Source organism: Sminthopsis crassicaudata, chromosome 4 (assembly GCF_048593235.1).
Source record: "Sminthopsis crassicaudata isolate SCR6 chromosome 4, ASM4859323v1, whole genome shotgun sequence".
Lineage (NCBI taxonomy): Eukaryota > Metazoa > Chordata > Mammalia > Dasyuromorphia > Dasyuridae > Sminthopsis > Sminthopsis crassicaudata.
This window is the reverse complement of record NC_133620.1, coordinates 150,659,689-150,680,579: the sequence shown is the minus strand read 5'-3', so window position 1 is coordinate 150,680,579 and position 20,891 is coordinate 150,659,689. Positions and strand designations below refer to the sequence as shown.

The following is a 20,891-nucleotide window of genomic DNA, read 5'->3' as shown; positions in this document are numbered from 1 at the left end:
ATAGATAAAATGTCTAGATATATGTGTGCACATGCACACACAGAAATCCAGATATTTAGCTATGTACATGTATGTATATATACACATACATGTATAAATTTTATATAGAAAACATCATATTTATTAATATGCAGAAAATACTAAACTTGCAAAAGATATGGATGGATGTGATAGAAAGAAGTGGTAGAATAGATGAGACATCAATAGTTCATAATATGCAGTTTATTTATAATTCAGATATTTAAAACTGTAATTCTTTATATATACATCCTTTGGTATTTCCTTTTCTCACATGTTGAAAGGAAAAAAAAATCAAATCAAATATTTTTTCCTACCTAATAATCCCCCTACATTTTTCCAGATTCGAAAAAAATTGATTTTGTTGGTAGATGCTTCTTTTAGGTGCTTTGGTTTTTTTTGCTAAGACTGATTTGCCACTATGGTAGGGGGCAAAGAGTTTGAACTTAGTACTTACTCCTACTCCCACCCCCACCCTCATACACATCTCATTTCCATACTTCTCACTATTCCACCTACCTCCTTATGTTTAGCTCCCTCTTACCTCCCCTGGACTAGAAGTACAATCAGAACCCTCAATTTTCTTGCAATCTTATGAGAAGTTTCAGGAATTCTCAAGTAATGATCTGGTACTGTATGAATTGTCTGGTTCTTCTGTCGTTGAATCAAAGACAAGTAAATCCTAAACCTAAAATTTGAAGAGAAAGAAAATCTTAATTTTATATTTCATTCATTCATTCAAGCATCTACTTACATGCTAAGCATCAATTAGAACAAGCAAGAAATATGTATAATTGCTAATGTAAACTATGATGAACAGGATCCCAGAGTAAAAGGAATGGCTAAGGCATGAAAGCAAGAGAACCAAAGGAATAGATACGAGTGGTAGCCAAATACAAATTGTGCCAACCAAAGGAGGATACTGAATTGAGTAAAATAGAAGAAAAAGGAAAGTCTAAATAGAAGACACCTGAGTGAAAACCATCAAGAATCTGGACAAAAGTTTACAAAACTATTTCAGTCACTGTTGAGACAATTTATAGAGTAACAAGTTGTATCAGACTTCCTATTAATGGGGCTCAAGGACATGGTAGGCACATGCAACACAAAGGAGTAATAGTACAGAAATTAGAGGTTTTTCTATGCCCAATAATAATAAATGACAATTACTATACAAATTTAAAAGAGAACTAGGTATGGCATTTTTCACAGTTATTGCTAGTGCATGAAGTCTTAACCAAAAAAAGGATAGAAGTAATTATGAAAAAGAAAATATATAATTTCTATGGTATTAAATTGAAAAGCTTTTGCATGAAGTAAAGAGAGACAACTAAGACAAAAAGTGGGAGGAAAAAATTGTATTAAATATTTCTGCTTAGAATCTGATATTCCAAATATAAAGGCAGCTAAGTAAATTATGTGAGACCAAAACTAATCACTAAAATATCAAAGTTTTCAAAAGAATGGCAAAATATTAACCAGTATAAGAAAGAATACTGATTGTAATAACAAGAAAAATGCACATCAAAACATCTCTGAGGTTTTATGAACAGCCAACAAATGGGCAAAGATGATAAAAGAAGGGAAATAACTATTGGAGGGGTTATAGAATGATTGGGTATCCTAATATTTTTGTTGGTTGAATTGTGAAGTAGTTTAACCATTCTGGAAAGTACATAGAATAATTTAAGAAAATGATTTAAATAGTCACACCCTTTAACTAGAGATTACATATATATATATATATATATATATATATATATATATATATATATATATATATATATATATATGTATATATATATATATATATATGCTTAACAGTTTAATAATTTTTAAATGCTTTCAACAATAAAATATTTATGATGGCAGTTTTGTAGCAGCAAAAAATAGAAGCAAAATAAATGGCCATTTATTGCAAAGTAACTAAAAAAGTCATGGTACTTAAATATAATGAAATATTATTGTTTGGAATACAAAGGAGCTTGAGATGAATATCACAAGAGTGCAAAAAGAAGCAAGAAGAACTGGAAAAACAAACACATGATGAGTACAACAATGTAAATGGGTAGAATAATAACAAAATTCTAAGAATGGAATGCTGAAAAATAATAGTTACCAAGCTTGAAAAGAAAAAAGAGAGATGAAAAGGGATCTCCATCAACTCCTTTGTAGATTTAGGAAACTATAAATGTGGAAAACTGCATATAATATTTACTTTTTGAAATTGTTGGTTAGTTTTACTGAAACTTTCAGAGGGATTCCTTTTTAGTCTTTGTTTGAAGGAATGATAGTTTCCTAAAAAGGATACATTGGGAATTATAGGTGATATTAAAACAAAACAAAACAAAAATGTCAATGCAAATGTATTTTAAAATAATGAATGATATTCATGTTTTACAGTTTATAAAGCCCTCTAAACAACCATTATTTTACTTGATCTATTCAACAATGCTGTAAGATTTAAGTATTATCTTCCTTTCACAGAAGGGGAGGTTAAGTGACATCACTGAGATTATAATTAGAACTCCAACCAGGTGTTCTGAACATTAAATAGATAAACTTTCTACTACCTCTCACTGCCCTTCCAAGAAAGCTCTAACTAAATTAAATACAAGATAGTCATGAAGAAGAGGCTTTTTAGTTGTTGCTCATTTCCCTGATCAAATAAGCCTCTCAGGTGTTGGTATTTATAAAATAATTTAGCTGACTCTTCCCCTGTTCTAAAAACAAACTTAAATCTAGAATAATGAACTTAATCCTACATTAAATCTTGCTATATTAAATGCTTTCCAGGAACAGAATTATCATTTCAGCATTTAAATTGGTCTTCTACTCAACTATTTTCCCTACCAATTTGCTCCTCCATGCTTATATTGCATTTCATAAGGGAGAATGGAAGTATATGTTAATGAGTTTAGAGTGTACCTGTATCTGACAAAATACAAATAATTTATGAAGCATGTATTTCTTGATTGACATAGAATCTTTGAGAATATAATATCCAATTACATAACTAAAACAATGTGATTTGGTAGCAATATCACATTTCTCCCTCCTCTACCCTTCAAAAGCTGACTTCAGTAACAAAGACATTTTATTAAGTAACAACATTGTTCAAGCTTAAACTAATGAGACATTAACTCATGGTTAGCTCCCAGAGTTTTATGTGGAATTAAACTGCCTGTGGAAGATCACAGAATCAAAGCTAGAAAGAACCTAAGAAGTCATTTGTAGTCCAATCCTCTCATTTTAAAAATGAAAAAATAGCCAAGAAAAGCAGTTTGCTCAAGGTCACATGCATGAAAAATAAGACAGCCAGAATTGGAATCCAGATTCTTTGACTTGTTCACTTGTTTTTCAGTCGCATCTAACTCTTCATGATCCCATTTGGAGTTTTCTTGGCAAAAATAATAGAATGGCTTGCCATTTCCTTCTGCAGGTCATTTTGAGAAACTGAGGCAAATAGGTTTAAATGCCTTATTCAGGGTTACTTAGCTGGTAAATGCCTATGGCCACATTTGAACTCAAGCCTGCCTGACTCCAGCCCAGTGCTCTATTTACTCTGTCACCTCCCTGCCTTCTCTAACTCTAAATGAAGTGTATTTCCTATATTCTCCATCCTGTTTCTTGTATCATCAAATCTTTACATCTGAAGTGTGAAATAAATGTCATTTATGAAAGTGTTCAATAGAACCATGAATATTAGAACTTGATTACAATTAATTTTGAAACTTATTACTATGTAACTCTAATTGATTGTTTGACAAAAGAGAAGTTAGAATTTGAATGTTCTATGCAAGTTTCCAAGTACAGAAGCAAACTAGGACCCCCAAATTCATCAATTTTCACTTTTTCTACACATTCCTAACTGCTCCAAACCTAGAGTTGTGCTAGAGAATTGTTACATTTTCAGTGTGACCATATATACCTCAGAAATAGGTAATCACTATAAACTGAGGTTTGACTTATTGTTTTGTTGTTTTTCTAGACCAAAGAAAGTGTTTATGTGGATTAAACTATTTTTTTCTAGAGAGTCTCTTGTATACCTCAGTCTGAGTGAAAATATATAGGGTGAATAAAAATGAGGAAAATTTATGAATGAACATAACGAGTTTATGCCATCTTATGGGTAATTATAGAACTTAAAGATTAATTCATAAAATAATGTTGGCTAAGTTGATTCAAGGAATCATAATGTTGGAGATTATTATCAGTGTCATGAGCAATTGTTGGAAAGACTTGTCCATTTGAAGAATTGAGACAAAGAACAGCTGTTGTGGAGAGGTTGTATCTAATCACCAGAGCTGCTGACCTTATCATTAAGGGCTAGTCTTTTTCAATTCATTAAAATCATAAACTCCTGAATAAACTTTTAAACAACCCTCAGATATTTTGCTCTGGCTCCTTTCAAGGAGTGGACATTGGTCACTTTTTCACATGATGATCTGAGTATGCAGAATATGAAAAAACTAAAACTTAACCAGCAGTAGCCTAGACTATTGCATGAATAGGCGCTACAGTGGTGGGAATCCAACAGTCTGGTTTCCTCACAGGAAATGTGTGAGGACAAAAGCTGATATGGAGAAGAGCTAGGCGTACTTATCAAGTGGATCACATAAAACTTAGTAGTAACATGAGATCTCTGTGGTAAGGAAACTTAAAATAACCCAGAAAACTATTTGAAATATCTGAAAAAGGCAATCAAGACTTGGGTGAATTTTTTAAAAATTGGTTTGATGTTAAAAATAATAACAACTCAACATAAACAGCCTAGATCTTATAATATTAGAAACATAAAAATGTTGCTATCATTTCAATAGTTGTGATTGGCTCTGTGTGATACCATTTGAGATTTTCTTGGTAAAGAAACTAGAAAGATTTGCCATTTCCTCTAGCTCACTTTACAGATGAGGAAATTGAGGCAAGCAGGGTTTTAAGTGACTTGCTCAGGGTCACACACCTAATAAGTATCTGCAGCCGAATTTGAACTCAAGTTCTTTTAACTCCAGGCCCAGCACTCTATCCATCTAAAAAAATATCCTAAAACTCCAAGAAAGCATAATTTTGAACACAAAAAACTATGATCAAAAGCTGATTCACTTCATGGTCAAAATAACAAGACTAAAGGTGAATAGCAGCTTAAAAGGAGAAAACACATAACTAATATGGTAATAATAATAATAAAGATACAACTTCTCTTAACTCAGTTACTATGGGGACATAGTAACAGCATCAGATTCACAATGTAGTGAAGAACACGAGAGATGATCATATATAAAGTACTTTGTAAATACTGAAACACTGTTACGCATACTGTCATATGACACACATTTAAATATAACTTTATGACAAACTGTTAAAATATTTCAACAAAAGTACACCAGGATAACTTTGTTGTGATATTAGAGCTCTTAGAATCACAAAAACACAGCTCCCACTGATAAGGCCTCTGATAAGTTTTTTCCAAGTACATATTATTAGCATAAGATTACAGGGTCAGAGAGTTTAAGTTAGGAGTACTTTTGGAGACTAACTGGTCCAATGCCTTAATTTTATAGATGAGGAAATTAAGGACCGGAAAACCTGACAATCTTCCCCAAGATCAGGATTTTATTTGAGGCTACTTTACTCCAATATCAGTATTCATTGTGCCAGTTAAGTTTTATGTATTCATATCTAATTACAGCATACCACAATTTAGTCCAAAAAAATCATTGAATCCCAGAAGTCAAAAGATCTGGATATATCACTATTGTCTTTTACATTTATTAGTTTGCTATAGGCAAATTACTTAAGTTCTCAGTTAAATCAAATCAATGGAACATGGGAATATCAATACCTGCACTATCTGCCTAAAAGGGCCATTATGAAGAAAAATTTCAGAAGTGTGTTGTGTGTGTATGTGTGTGTGTGTGCGTGTGTGTTTATATATGAAATAGACTATTATTCTCACTGAAATAAAAGAATCTTTTTCTAAAGCAAAACTTACCTCCCTCACATACAATGCTGCCTGTCACTAAGACATCTTGCATATTGTCAGGACTTGTTTCCCCAAGCAAAACTAATGCATGCAGGCAGGGAATATTTCCCTCAGCTCTCCATGTCGATTTTAATTGTTTCAAATACTACAAAGCACATTCCATACTGTGAAGTACCAACTTTAATTCAAAATATGATGTGTCTTTTGCACTGAAGCTCTAATGATTCTTTATTTGTTTTAAAATTATAACTATTTCCCATATTTGATTAAGTGAAATAAATCAAATAACATGATGTCTAGGTCACAATTTTTCATCTATTATTATGATTTATCAAAGATAAGAGAAAAAGGGTGGGAAGGAAATAGAAAAAGAAAAACTTAAAATGAAGGAGAATCCTATCAGAAGGAGCATCTCTCCTCTTTCCCCTTATACCTTTCACCCTCCCATTCACTGTATTAAGTAAATCCCCTTTTGTTTGTTCAACAAACCATTACAATTATAACCAGTTTAATGAGAAAGAACTTGAACTCTATATAGTTGTCCTTGCTATCCATGTGTGTGGTCCATTCCACAGCCTATTTACAGCACTGTTTCAGCTGACTATTCTATCCTTATCTTAGGACCCTACAATTTGTCTTAAGAATAAGCTACTCCTTTTCTTATTGCTATGTTCCAGTCTACATTTGTATTAAAAGTTGTGCCTCACTATATGCTTGAAGGGTTTCCTATGCTCACTCTGTTGTGATTCCTCTCCAATGCAGCTCCTTTACATAGAAGCTACTTGGACTTCCTGGTACCATCCTTCCTTTCTAAATGTTCTGCTAGCAGCATTCCAATTTTGAAGATCACATTATACCTATCATATAAAATCTAAAGGGTAATAAAAGGATTAGATTAGTCAAGAGTGGGATGAAAACATTTAGGGGAGATATTTAACCTATCTTCAAATACATCAAGTACTATACTTTGAAATAAGAATTCTGTTAAATTCCAAAAAAACAGAACCAGAATATTTAGATGAAAGTTCATAGGATTCTGCACTTGGTTGCATTTTTTTCTACACATAGCAATTCACTTAATCTCTTATTTTCTCATGTTTGTATTTTTGATTCTTTCATTTCCTTGACCTTGCAGTTACCAAACCCCATCTATTTTATATCTACGACATTTCTAATATGTGTCTTTTCTTTTTAACTTCTGGGATCACCTTTGTTCAAATTAAATAATATACAAATAATACTTGATAAAACCTAAATTCACTATGAATAGTAATAATAGTAATAGAAGTAGCTGTCCTCCTTTTCATCATAATCATCATCACCTCAAATCTGTATTATCACTAGTCTGGACTAATGTAACATATTCTTCAAAGGACTTCCTGCTTCCACCTTCTTCTTTCCCCCATTTGTTTTTTATATCACTGCAAAAACACCCTTTATTGTACGTCAATATGGTCATCTCATTCTTACATTCAAAAATATCGTATGGCTCCTTATCACTTCTTTTATAAAACATTCAAACTCCTTTTCTTGGCATTCAAGCTCCGCTACACCTGGAACCAACATGTATATAACCTCTGCACTATCTTTCCATTCATCTTATATTACTTATTTCCATGTCCATGATTCTGCCAAATGGAAGAGCTAAGAATCTCAAAAATGGAATGTACCTCAAAGGTCATCACAAATCTAATGGAGAATTCCTTATGCAACAACATCCTCAATATAAGCAGGAATCATTTCCCACTAAAGCTGCCCATGACATTTTGGGATCACTCGACCCTCTCAAGCTTCTATATCTCTACTCAAATGTTCTTTGTACACGAATTGCACTCACTCTCCCAAGTTTGCCTGCTGACCTCTATTTCTCTTCCCTTTAAAGATCAATTCTAATATTGTCTCCTCCACAAAGCTTTCTCTTCTCTCAAATTCTCTCAACTAAGGTCTCATTGTGGCACTTCACTACCTGTGAAATGAACTTGAACAATTTATTTCCTTTCTACATTTCACTTTCCTCATCTTTAAAATAAGAGAGTTTGAACAGGATTGTAGATATAGAGCAAAAATAGACTTCAGAAACCAGTTAATCCAACCCCCTCATTTCACTACTAAGGAAAAGTGAAATCCAGGATCACACCAGGTGCTATGTGTAAGAGGTAAGATTAGAAACCAGATTCTCTAATTCCAGCCCTACTCCTTTTTCCACTTATTGCCCCCATAGATAACACCTGAGATACCCTTGATTATCTGAAATAATATTAGATAGTATTGTCATCTATGTTATCATATTCCTACTAAACTGTAAGTTCATTGCAGAGGATAGAGATCCCATTTATTATCTCTTCTAGCACCTGAAACATTGTTTTGTACACAACAGGCACTTAAATGTTTGACTAGTTAATGACCCTGGGAAGGAATCACAGAATCATAAGATTTAGAAATGGAATCTCTGAAATCATCTAATCCAATCATTTCATTTTACCAATGAAGAAATGGGAAGAAATTTTGTTCAAGGTCACACAGCATGACTATAAATTCAAGTACTCTGATTTCAAATTTAAAGATCATTTCTAATATGATGCTTTCCTTTAACAGAGAGAATGATTTTTGATCAAATAAAGAATAATTTTCTTATTTAGAGCTATCCAAAGTGGAATAAGTAGCTTTATAAAAACTCTTCATTATGGGAGTGGTCAAGTATAGTCTGGATGACTCCTTGATAAGGATATTGTAGGAAAAAGTTCTAGATTTGATTAGATGTTTGTGAAAGTCATTTCCAATGCTAACATTCAATAACTGTGCCTTTAATCACCTTAATGTGACATGGAAAACTACTTTGTATTTGCTCTTTGAGGCAATAGGGACTACTGAAGTTTATTGCGTAGGAATGGTGACATGATAAAGAATTATGTTTTAGAAAAATCACTCTGGTGGCTAAATGTTGGACTGGAGTGGAAAGAGATTCTTGAGACAGGCAAATCCATCAACGTTATGGAAATAATCAAGGTGTGAAATAATAAGGCCTGTACCAGTAAAATAACAGCATTTATGTCGCATTTTTAAGTTTGCAAAAGCATATTTATTATATAACAATCTGACTGGATCCTCACAATCTTATAAAGTAGGTGCTATTATTTCCATTTTATAAATGAGGGAACAAGGCTGAAAGAATGAATTTTCCATGGTCACACAACTTTGTGTCCAAAATAGAATTTGAACACAGGCCTTTATGACTCCAAGTCCAGCACTGTGTATTTAGTTTCTGTGTATTTAGCACCTTGGTGCTTTGTAAACTGTGAACAAACCTCACTGCATGTTTTACTAGGAAAATAAAGGAATTCACATAAGATCTCTCTGCTATCCTACTCTACATCTCAAAATGGTTTGAGATCCTCCTCTCCTGCTCCAGCCAACAGAGTAATGGAGGAACTGGAAGCCTTCTTTTTTGGCCCAGTCTGCTATTAACAAACTGAAAGGCAAGATCAATACCACCTGTGGCTACTGAAGTGAATCACTGACCTTTCCCCTTACTTTCCCATAGCATGGTTCCCACCAAGCATCTCAAACCCAGCAAGTCCAAAACAGAACTAATTATCTTTCCCAAACCAATCCTTCTAAACTTCCCCTTTTCTGTCAGGTGTGCCAGTCCTTTCAAAAGGTACTCAGTTTGATAAGCTTGGAGCCATCCTTAACTCTTCACTTTCCCTCATAAATCCAATCAGTTGTGAGATCTTTTCACCACATCACTGCCCTTCTCAAAATGATCAAGTGCTTCCTTCTAACCTACAGGACAAAATACTAGCTCCTTCATTATTTGAAGTCTTTCAAGGCTTTGCCTCAGTGTCTTTTTCCAGACTTAACACATTCTGTCCATATACTTTATAGTACAATCAAATTGTCGAACTTGCTACTGCCTGTACATGCCATTCCTTCTCTTTTACTATGTATGCCTTTGCACAAGTTATCCCCCATGCCTGAAACATACTCCGTCTTTATTTCCATCTCATCAGATTCTTAGTTTCTTTCAAAACCCAAATGCCATCTTATAGACTTTTTTGATCCCTCAATTACTTCTGAAATTTTTTTGAATATACTTTACATTTATTTATATATAATGCAGTATTTCCCCAGATAGGATACAAATCTTTTAAAGTTGGTACTATTTTATTTTGTCCTTGAATTACCAGTACTTAGCATAGTGCTTAAAATACAGATTAGGATAGAGACTTAATCAATCAATCAACATTTATTAAGCTAATGCTACGTGCTGTTCAGAATTGGATCCCATATTCAGTAGAACAGGTAACTCTCTGGTGAGGAAATTTCCCCTATCAAGGGAGCTCAATACCTTCTCCGAAAGCACTGGGAGGATTAAGTAACTTGCTAAAGGGTCACAGTCAATATGTGTCAGAGGTGGGAAACTCTCTCTACTATGTCACAATTGCCTCTCCTGGTAAACAGTAGGTACTTAAGAAATGCTTACTGATTGATTGTCTAGCAAACAATAATGAATAGTCAAGTGCCCCAGTATTTGCTACAGCTGGATTTTTTTTTTTAGAAAAAATATATTTTCAAGGGTTGTTTTTTTTAAACATTATTTTGGTAGTCCCTCTATTCCTTACTTAAGAATCTACAAATAGATCAGGGGACCATGGTCTTCATAACAGTACTCTTTTCTTTTAAAAGTTGGGGTAGCACTTATATTGTTTCAACTTTAAAGGGTTCTCAATATTTGGTAAAGTCTTTTGAATTTTGTTAGCTATTATAATAATAGCACTTCACATTTATAAGATGCCTTCAAGTCTACAAAGGGCTTTACTTATAACAACCCTGTATTGAAAAGTCACTTACTTGTGTTATGTGTGAGATCTATATGCAAATTCAGTTGGATAGACTACAAAACCAAATTTGCTTTTAGCAAGTTCAAAGAGCCACTCTGAATTTTTAAATGAAAATTTAATTTCATAACCATTTCAGAAGAAATTAATATTTTTAAGTTAACAGAACTCTGTATCCAAAGTACAAACCAATGCAATAAAACAACCCACAACAAATTAAAAAGAAATGAATAGATTCAATCAATAGCCAAAACGTTATGGTCACTTAAATATTTAAAAATTTGAGATAATGTTAAGATTTATGAAAACTGAGATTTCAAAAGATTCAAATTTTAAAACTTCATTATTCTGTATTGTAAAAAATCAGTTGTAATGCTTGATTCCTTTTCTAGAAAGGAAATGCAGAAAATTTTCTCATTTAAGGAGGTTTTCTGACAGTAATCTGCTAATAAATAAAAATATAAAAAAAGCAAACATTCTAAAACAGGAACTAATTCATTACTTTATATGCCTATCTAATTCTAGTGTTCTATTTTATTTTCTTGACTTGACAATAAAAATCTATATCCCCCCCCCCTTTTTTTTTTAATAGGAAAACACTTTCAATTTGAATTAAAACACATTAAATAATTCAGGCAAAAACAACCCCTCACAATTTGCGGGTATGCATTACCCAGATAAATGCCTCATTTCTTTAAGTGACTTTATATGACTCAGTGTTCAATAAAGCATCATTCTAAAGGTCTATCTTTCCTCTCAAACTACACTCAACATTTACTGCAGTGGTTTAATTGGGTGGTCCCAAAAGGTTGTGTTTTATAGAGCTTTACATTAATAAAATGTCATGAAAAGACAACAAGAGTAAAATTATCCTAGACAATTCTTTTTGTTTTGTTTTGTTCCTATTAGCCATCCAAAGGCTTTATTCTGGACAGTCACCCATGAACAATAACCAATTTGTGTATCCAGAGACATGGGGGAGGTTCATTTTCTGCTTCACAAGGAAAGGATACATATAACGTGCAATATGCAAACGAGGGAGAGGAGTAGCTTAGCTTTATTGTCAAAACATTCAAATTATCACAAAAAAAGAAAGGGATTCTTTTCTGAACCCAACAATACCCCCTTGGCCATGAAGGGTTCACACAGGAGCTTATTCTTAAGCTGCTCAATGTAAGCAGCATGGCAGAAATAAAAAGAACCTGGCACCTTGGAGATAAAGTAGTTCAGATTTTCCCACCTGCCATTTCATTACCAAAGAAATGCAGCCATAACTAATATTAGAAAAGAGCTAAGTGTCTAAGAAAGTAACCTAAAAATACTAATTGCCCATTAAAGAAAAGATCACTTGACTAGTAAAGCAGTACTTTAATAAGCAAAATAAATGTAACAGTTAGTAAAAATAACATATAAGTTTAACACTATCCTCTTCACAGACCAAAGGAAAAGAATTTACTTTTAAAAAGTTATATGACAGTAGATTATAAAAATGTTTCTATTAATAAAATCTTTGCATGTATTAAAAAGAGACTTCCATATTTTCTACTTTGTGAAGTTCACAATTCTCCAGAATGAGTATTTAATAGTTTATCATAACTAATAATATTCTTTATTTAACATAGAACCTCAAATATAATTAATTTTACATGTATATTCAGTGTTCCCTGATCACTTCTTCCTTGGAGTACATTTTTATACCATCTGCATCTTTAAAGTCATTTGTTTCCAGGACTTCCAAATTGTTTTTTCCTTAGCCTTTGACTACCTCAGTTTCCTTATCTGGAGAACAAGAGATATATAAAGTCTCTTCTACCTTTAATGTTCTAATTTTCAAAGTTCTTTTTACTACATCAGGATTCTTTTCCTATTAGGAATTGATCCATTTGGTGACTCTGAAGTAACTCAGGGATCTCCCTTTTTAAATTTTATTTTGCTTTTTGTCTTATTCATATTTAGCTACTTCTAATTTTAATTAAGCAAATTTCTCAAGCCAAATTGTTTTTAATATTTTTAATGTGATAGCCTCAAAACATCTGAAAGATTGGATTTGATGGCTGGTAAAACACCTGAAAGATCAGGTCTGATAACTGGTGAAAGAATTCACAAAGAAAAAGTTGCATGGGATTTGTTTTTGAAAAGTCTCTCAAACAACCACCCTATTTTTAAGAGCATCCGTTGTAAGAGGAAATGAACCCACCTTCCTTTTCTGATTAAGAACAGATAATGGAATCTTAAATCAGTGTGGTATCTTTGAGCAAGCAAAGAAGTTTGAACAAGCAAATGCCTGTAGTCTGACATCTTGAAATTCACCTCCCCAAATAAGAGTATGATTTTAGTCGACAATGCAGAAGTGCATCTCGGTTAAGAGTTAGATGACCCTATATTACCTACTCAGAACTGTAAATACTGTATTATTCTGAAACCTGCCACCAAAAACTCTTCCAAAATTATATAATACATTCTAGGTAGAGGATATTATAAGGAAAGACCATGAGGACTTGATGACAACAGAAAGGAAGGCATTTAAAAAACTCAAAAACTTCTAGTTAGGGTGATGGGGGGTGTCTTTTTGTTTAAGTGAAAAGGTGATATCTAAATGGAAATGTATAGAAGAAAGTTGTAAATATGGGACAAGAACTAGGTGAAAAGGAGTAGAGAAATTTAGGAGTCATATTAATACAAATAACAGCTGAAGTCAGAAGAAAGGATGACCTCTCTATAGAAAAGTCTATAGACACAGAAAGGAGTGGAGTCAAGGATTGAGCTCAAAGGAAGTTGGAGGGACAATATTAGAAGACAGTAAGAAGAAAAAAGTCAATTAAAAGAAAAAGAAGTAGTCAAAAACAACCTCACTGGATTGAATGGGAGTTTTGAAAAGGAAAGTCTGGGTGATCAAAAGTACTGTATGCAACAGAAAGAAGAGATGGAGAATAAAGACGAAGAAAAATTTACTATATTTGGTAATAAGAAAAATAATATAGGCTTTAAGAATCAAATTTCAGTGAAGTGTTGCACAAAACTTAAGACTATAAGGAATTAATAATGGAGTAGGCAAATAAAAAAAAAAAAAAACAAAGACCACACATTCAGAAAATTTGGCTGTGATTTTAATAAGAAGTAGTGAAATCTTTTGACAAAGATTTCAAAGATCTTGTATTATAATCTTTTCTTTAGAAGAGGGAAAAAACATATTTTTGCACACATAACTATAGTTGAGTGCTGTACCTCAAGTTAAGAAGATTTAAATTAAAGTCCTGCCTTAGACACTTAATAGCTGTGTGATCTTGTGCAGGTCATTTAACTTTGTCTATTTCAATTTCCTCATCTGTAAAATGTGGATGATAATATCAAATACTTGCCAGGTTTGTTGTGAGACTAAAATATATGTAAAGCCCCTGTAAACCTCAAAGTGTTATATAAATGGTTGCTATCATTATTATTTATTCAAAAGAAATTTAATAATTTAGTTCCTGAAGGTATCAAATTCACATAAGAATAGCTTCTGAATAGCTAGTATTGTAGTATATATTAGTAAGTTTTTTTCCAAAGATATTAAGTTAGCTTGCAAGAACTGTCATCAACATCTTTCAGGAAGAATAAGCTTATTAATTTATCTACTAAGAAGAAAATTTAAGACTATAACTCAAAAACATGGCACTTTCCCCCATAATTCAGAGCTAAACTATTAGTCTTTATTAAGCATCCTTATACAGGCTTCTAAAGGTTTTATATATATACATATATATACATACACACACATATATATATGTATATGTATGTGTGTTTTAAAACTCTTACAGTAGCTTTTATTTCATGCTTAAAGCACATATTTTAAAAAAAATCTATGGTTTATATAACATTTTTTAAAATTGTCTAAATTGGACACTGAGTTCCCTCTCCAAAAACAGTTTTAGCTGGACATTTGGAAAATTCTTATAAAATGAAGAGGAATTGAAAAAGTAAACTATTGCTTTGAAGGTCTGTATGAGAAAGTAGGCACAACTAGGTTATGTGTAGTGTCAGTAAGAACCACTTAGAAGAAACAGTGAGCAAAGTAACTGTGGCCCGAATATGGCTCCAATTTACGTACTGATAATTTATACTCATTTTATGAGTTCCTTTTAACTCTGTTGCTCAAGCAAAAGGGGATAATTACCTCAGCAAATGCCACATAGCAGAGCAATTAAGTTATTTCTCAAATAAAGGACACTTTGTTATAGAAACTTGACATAAACATGTTGTGTTATCTTCTAGTGTTTAGTGGATATTTTCTTTTTTTTAAGTGTTGGGAGTAAAAAGTGTTCCTATTTTTCCACCATTGCTAATTTTAACTCTTAACAGTGAAAAAGGGAGAAGGAAGAAGACTGATAATTTAGTGAAGGGAGATTTTGAAATATAACATTTTCCCTGGAAAAAGAAGATGTTTTATTTCATTATTTTTACCCCTGTCAATAGGACTAATTTACAAACAGGTTGTGTCCAATTGCTTATTTGTAAGTTTTGGATATAATGTAGAAAACAATGCCCTGGGTGTCAGAAAGACCTGGATTCTAACACCCATTCTGCCACTTGCTAGCTGTAAGCTCCTAAGTTATTTAACTCCCAAGCCTCTGTTTTGTCTCCTACAATGGTAATAACACTTATAATTCCTTTTTTTCAGAGCTGTAATGAAGAGCAAATTAAGATATTAATTTGGAAAGCTGATAAAGTGGATTGGTGTTCTAAGTTAAAAGATTAGAATTTGGAACACATTTCCCCTATTTTTAAAATGGCAGTTTTCTAGGTCAGCCTATGAAAACTTAATCCATCAATAGCTGAACTATTATGTAAGCATTATTAAGTTCTTAGTTTTAAAGATGAGGGCAGGCAGTAGAAAGAAAAGTGTTTCCTTTTGTTTTCCTGGGGAAGAAAGTAAATTTTAAGTTGGAAAAATATTGTGTCCTTTGTCCTTCCACCCCCAGAATGCCTTTCAACCCATAAAGACTATTTGCTGTACTTAGCTCCACACTGCACCTCCCCCACTCCCAAACTGCCTGTCTACAAAGGACTGCATCTTCTAAATTTTCTAGTCTACCTCTTCTTCCATCAAAATTCCCATCCAACTCAAAAAAAAAAAAAATGTTTTCAGCTAATGCTGAGAAGAAAAGCATTCTGATTTTAGTGATCTATAGGGCAGGCAGGCATCAATTTGGAAGGTAAAGTGTTTTTCATTGCATGGAACTTGGAATATATTCTCGTTCAGAAACCATTTTCTACATGGTATCTTTCCCTTGGGTTAACTTTCAACTACTCTGTAAATATCTTGCATACTCCTTGTCTTTCATATCATCTTTCCTATTAGGATATTTACTAATTATGGGTTTATAATTATCTTTATAATGAAGAAAATGAGAGAAAATTCTCCCATATCTCTGCCTCTTATCTTTTCCAGTCAGCCACTATTTCTTACCACCAGTCCCATCGTCAATGAACAGAACTAGGGCAGGGAGTATGAGATTAAACAAACTTCTTACTATTCCATTACAGCCTCTGCCTCTCCTTCCTCTGCTACCTTTTAGGGACTTCATGGGCTTTTGTGAACATAGGCTGGCACTTCATTGTTACCTGACTCTCAATCAACCAGCAATTATTAAACTCTTACTATATTTGTGACTGTGCTAAGCACTAGGAATATAAAGAGTGATATAAACAGTCCCTGATCTCAATTAGTACACATTCTAATAAGGAAGGCAACATGTAAATAAAAAGAAATGGATGAACAAATTAAGTCATATGAATGTAATGGAATACTATTGTGCCATAAGAAATGGCAAAAGATAATGTTTCAAAGAAACTTAACAAGACTTGTATGAACTGATGTAAAGTGAATCCAGAAGAATCAGGACAACAAATTAGATAATAACAACATTGTAAAGGCAAATAACTTAGAAAGACTTTTAAGAACTCTGATCCATGCAGTGACTGATTAACTACCATTCCCAGAGAATCATTGATAAAACTTGCTATCACCTGACAGAAAGATAACAACAACATTTAGTTAGGGTCTATTATGTGCAGGCACTGTGCCAAGTGTTTTAAAATATTATCTCATTTGAGCTTTACAACAAACCTGGGAGGAGGGTACAATGATTATCTCCTTTTTACAGTTGAGGGGACTAAGGCATTGATTAAGTGAGTTGCCCAAAGTCACACAGCTAGTAAATGTCTGAGTCTACATTTGAACTCAGGTTCCCTAAATCCTAGGCAGCTAGATAGTACAGTGAATACTTCAGTGCCAGGCCTGGAGTCAGAAAAGATCATCTTCCTAAATTTAAATCTGGTCTCAGACACTTACTAGCCATATGACCCTTAGCAAGTAACAACTCTGTTTGCCTTGGTTTTCTACAAAATTATAGAAAATTTATAAAATAAGTCAATGAAGGAAATAGCAAATCACGAAGTATTTTTGCCAAGAAAACCCCAAATGAGTTCATGAAGAGCTGAATATGAAAAATGACTGAACAGATCTATAACTCTAGGCCCAGAGCGCTATCCACTGTACCATTTAGCTATCTAATGATGGAAACCAAACAAAGCTAAGGTAAGAATTTGTTTATATAAATTTGTTTAAAGATTCTTGTTTTTATTTTCTTAATGCCTATGGGAGAAGGAGGAGGGGATGATGGAATACAGGGAGTGAAAAGAAATAAATGTTTCCTTTTCCTTTTTTCATTTTGTATTTTTTCCAATTATATGTAAAGATAGTTTTCAACATATGTATACATACAATCATTTAAATATATTTCAATATTAATCATATTGTAAAAGAAAAATCAAAACAAAATGGAAAAACTATAAGAAAGAAAAGGTGAAAATAATATGCTTCAATCCACATTTAGTCTCTATGGTTCTTTCTTTGGATGCAGATGGCATTTTTGAATTTTTAGATCACTGTACTGTGAAGAAGAGCTAAGTCCATCATAGTTGATCATCATACAATCTTGTTCTTACTATGTACAATGTTATCCTGCTTCTGCTTACTTCACTCTGCTTCAGTTCATGTAAATCTTTTCAGGCATGTCTGAAATCAGCCTGTTCATCATTTCTTATAGTACAATAGTATTCCATTATGTTCATATATCACAATTTGTTCAGCCATTCCCCAATTAATGGGTATACTCTCAATTTCCAATTCCTTGCCACTATAAAAATGACTGCTATAAACATTTGGGTCCTTTTCTCTCTTTTATTATCTCTTTGGGACATAGATCCAGTAGTGATACTGCTGGATTCAACGGGTATTCACACTTTGGTTGTCCTTTGTACAGAGTTCCAAATTTCTCTCCAGAAGGGCTGGATTAGTTTACAATTCCACCCAAAATGCATTAGTGTCCCAGTTTTCCCACACCCCTTTCAAAATTTATCATTATCTTTTCCTGCCATTTTAACCAACTGATGGGTTTGAGGTGATAATTCAGAGTTGTTTTAATCTGCAGAAAATAAATGTTTCTGGTTATGAGAGGTAATGTAATGTAGTGAATAGAATTCTGGACTTGCAGTCAAGAAGGACTAAGTTTGAGTCAAATCTATAAGAATGAGTCATTCCCCAACTGGCAAAAGGTCAAAAAAATATGATCAGACAGTTTTCAGAACAAGAAATCAAAACTATCCATAGTCCTATGAAAAAATGCTCTAAATCACTATCAATTAGTGAAATGCAAATTAAAACAACTCAGAACTACTATCTCACACTTATCAGATTGGCAAATATGAAAGAAAAGGTAAATAACAAATGTTGGTGAGGATGTGGAAAAATTAAGACACCAATGAACTGTTGGTGGAATTGTGAAATGAACCAACTATTCTGAAGAACAAGTTAAAAATAAGTCCAAAGGGCTATAATACTGCATAAGCTTTGAATCAGCAATACCACTATTAGTCTTGTATTCCAAAGAGATTTTTTTTAAAAAAAAGAAAGGACTTATATTTACAATATATTTTTATAGCAGTTCTTTTTTGTGGTGGCAAATAATTAGAAATAGAAGAGATGCCTATCAATTGAGAAATGATCAAACAAGTTGTGGCACATGATTGTAATGAATGTATATGAGAAAATGACAAGCAGCAGGGTTTCAGAAAAATCTGAAAAGATTTATATGAACTGATACAAAATAAAGTGAACAAAACCAGAAGAATATTACACATAGTAATAGCAATATTATATGATGATCGTCTATGAATGACTTATTCTTCCTGTTAGTGAGCTGAGGGGGGATATCTACCCAACCACATGAAGACCTTCCTCTGATGGAATAAGTGGATCAGAACAATGTGTTGCAATAGCTATGAAAGTGAAACGGGTGCTGTGGAATGCTTAGAACTCAGTCAGTTCTAGGACAATGGAAGATAGCACAATCATCCTCTGCATCCTGGGCTACTACCAATCATTTTTTTACTTTTGTCCTGCCACTGGACTTAAATAACTCAAAAGAAAGAATGAGAATGATGATTCTATACAAACCTACCTCATTTAAATCTAATTCATGCTCAAGTCAAGACTATTGGTGATATTACTGGTCCTCTTTAAAAATGAAGGACAAACACCAATGATATATGAGAATTTGCATGTTACTATACATGTTTTCTGAGCACAAATATTTTAGTAGGAAGGACTGTTATTCTAGGAAGGAGAATATAGATAAATAATTTCTCTCTTCATTTTACACTAAGATGTTTTTGGACAGGAAATCAGATGATAGATCTCCCAGGAAAGGGAAAAGGTTTAGCAAAGAGTAAAAAAGTTCAATAAAGGAACTTTGCAAACAGAGATAAGAATGTGTCATTTTAATCATTTTCATTAAGTTGCTCTAACATGGACAGACCTGAATCTAACTACATTTTAATTTGAAAAAGCACCAAGCTAGCTACCCTGATCAAAAATCTCTTCTACCTCGATAGTAAAGTAGCTGAAATTTGTGCATTGGCAATGTATCCCTTTTGATCTTTTGGATTTTCTTGTCTGATAGAATCTCCTACTAAAAGGCAAACCTGATCAACTAATACCTCAGCAAAGATTTTTTTTTTTTAACTGGATGCTTTCAGTTCTGAAAAAAAGACAATAATGTTATTTAGGAATTGGACCTAATCTCACATTTCCAACTGCTTTTCAGATATCTCAAATTGAATGACCAGAAGATATCTTAAACTTACTATGTCCAAAATGGAATTCATTATTGTTTCCCCTAAACACTCTTTTCTCCATTGACTTCCTTGCTATTATTACAGAGAGCAACACCATCCTCACAGTGCCTTAGGCTCACAACCTAGGAATCATCCTGGCCTCCTTACAACTTCTCCCCCTTCATATACAATCTATTATCAAAGTCTATCAATTTCTCCTTTGCAATATCTCTTGAATATGCCTTCTTCTCCCCTCTGACACTGTTACCCTCATAACCTCACACCTTAATTACTACAATAGCCTGCTGGTAGGCATGCTTGTTTCAAGTTCCTCCATTTAGTCACTAAAATAATTTTCCTAAAGCTCAGATCCAAACTTGTCATCTCTACACAATAAACTCCACTGACTCTGTATCATCTCCAAAATTAAATACAAAATCCTGTTTGTCATTCAAAACCCTTCATATCCTAACTGCTCATATCTTTTCAGTCTTAGACCTCACTGCCTACCACATCTCTACAATCTGGCGACGCTGGCTACCTTGCTGTTCTTAAAACAAGAGTCCCCATCTCTAAGCTCCAGGTATTTTCTCTGAATGTCTTCTCATGCCTGGAATGCTTTTTATCCCCATCTTTGCTTACTGGTTTCCCTGCCTTTCCTTAAGTCTCAAGTAAAAGTCTGTCTTTTACAGGAAGCCTTTCCAACTTCTCCTTTAATTTTAGTGTGTCTTTTCTGTCTTATTTATTTCCTATTTATCCCATATATAGTTTGTTTTGTACATATGTGTTTGCTCGGTCTTCCCATTAATTTGTGAGTTTCTTGAGGGCATCAGCCAGCCCTTAGCACAGGACCTGACATGAGTAGACACTTGATAAATATTTACGGACTACTG

General features: G+C 33.2%; 1 protein-coding gene across 2 annotated transcripts in view; it reads right to left on the bottom strand.

Annotated features, from left to right (window-relative positions):
- Positions 1–20,891, bottom strand: part of PLAGL1 (PLAG1 like zinc finger 1) — a 137,076-nt gene that overhangs the window by 38,756 nt on the left and 77,429 nt on the right. For both annotated transcript variants that reach the window (XM_074309639.1, XM_074309638.1), the window contains exon 3: positions 563–706. The gene's annotated coding sequence lies outside the window, so the exon portion shown is untranslated. The remainder of the gene's footprint in view (positions 1–562; positions 707–20,891) is intronic.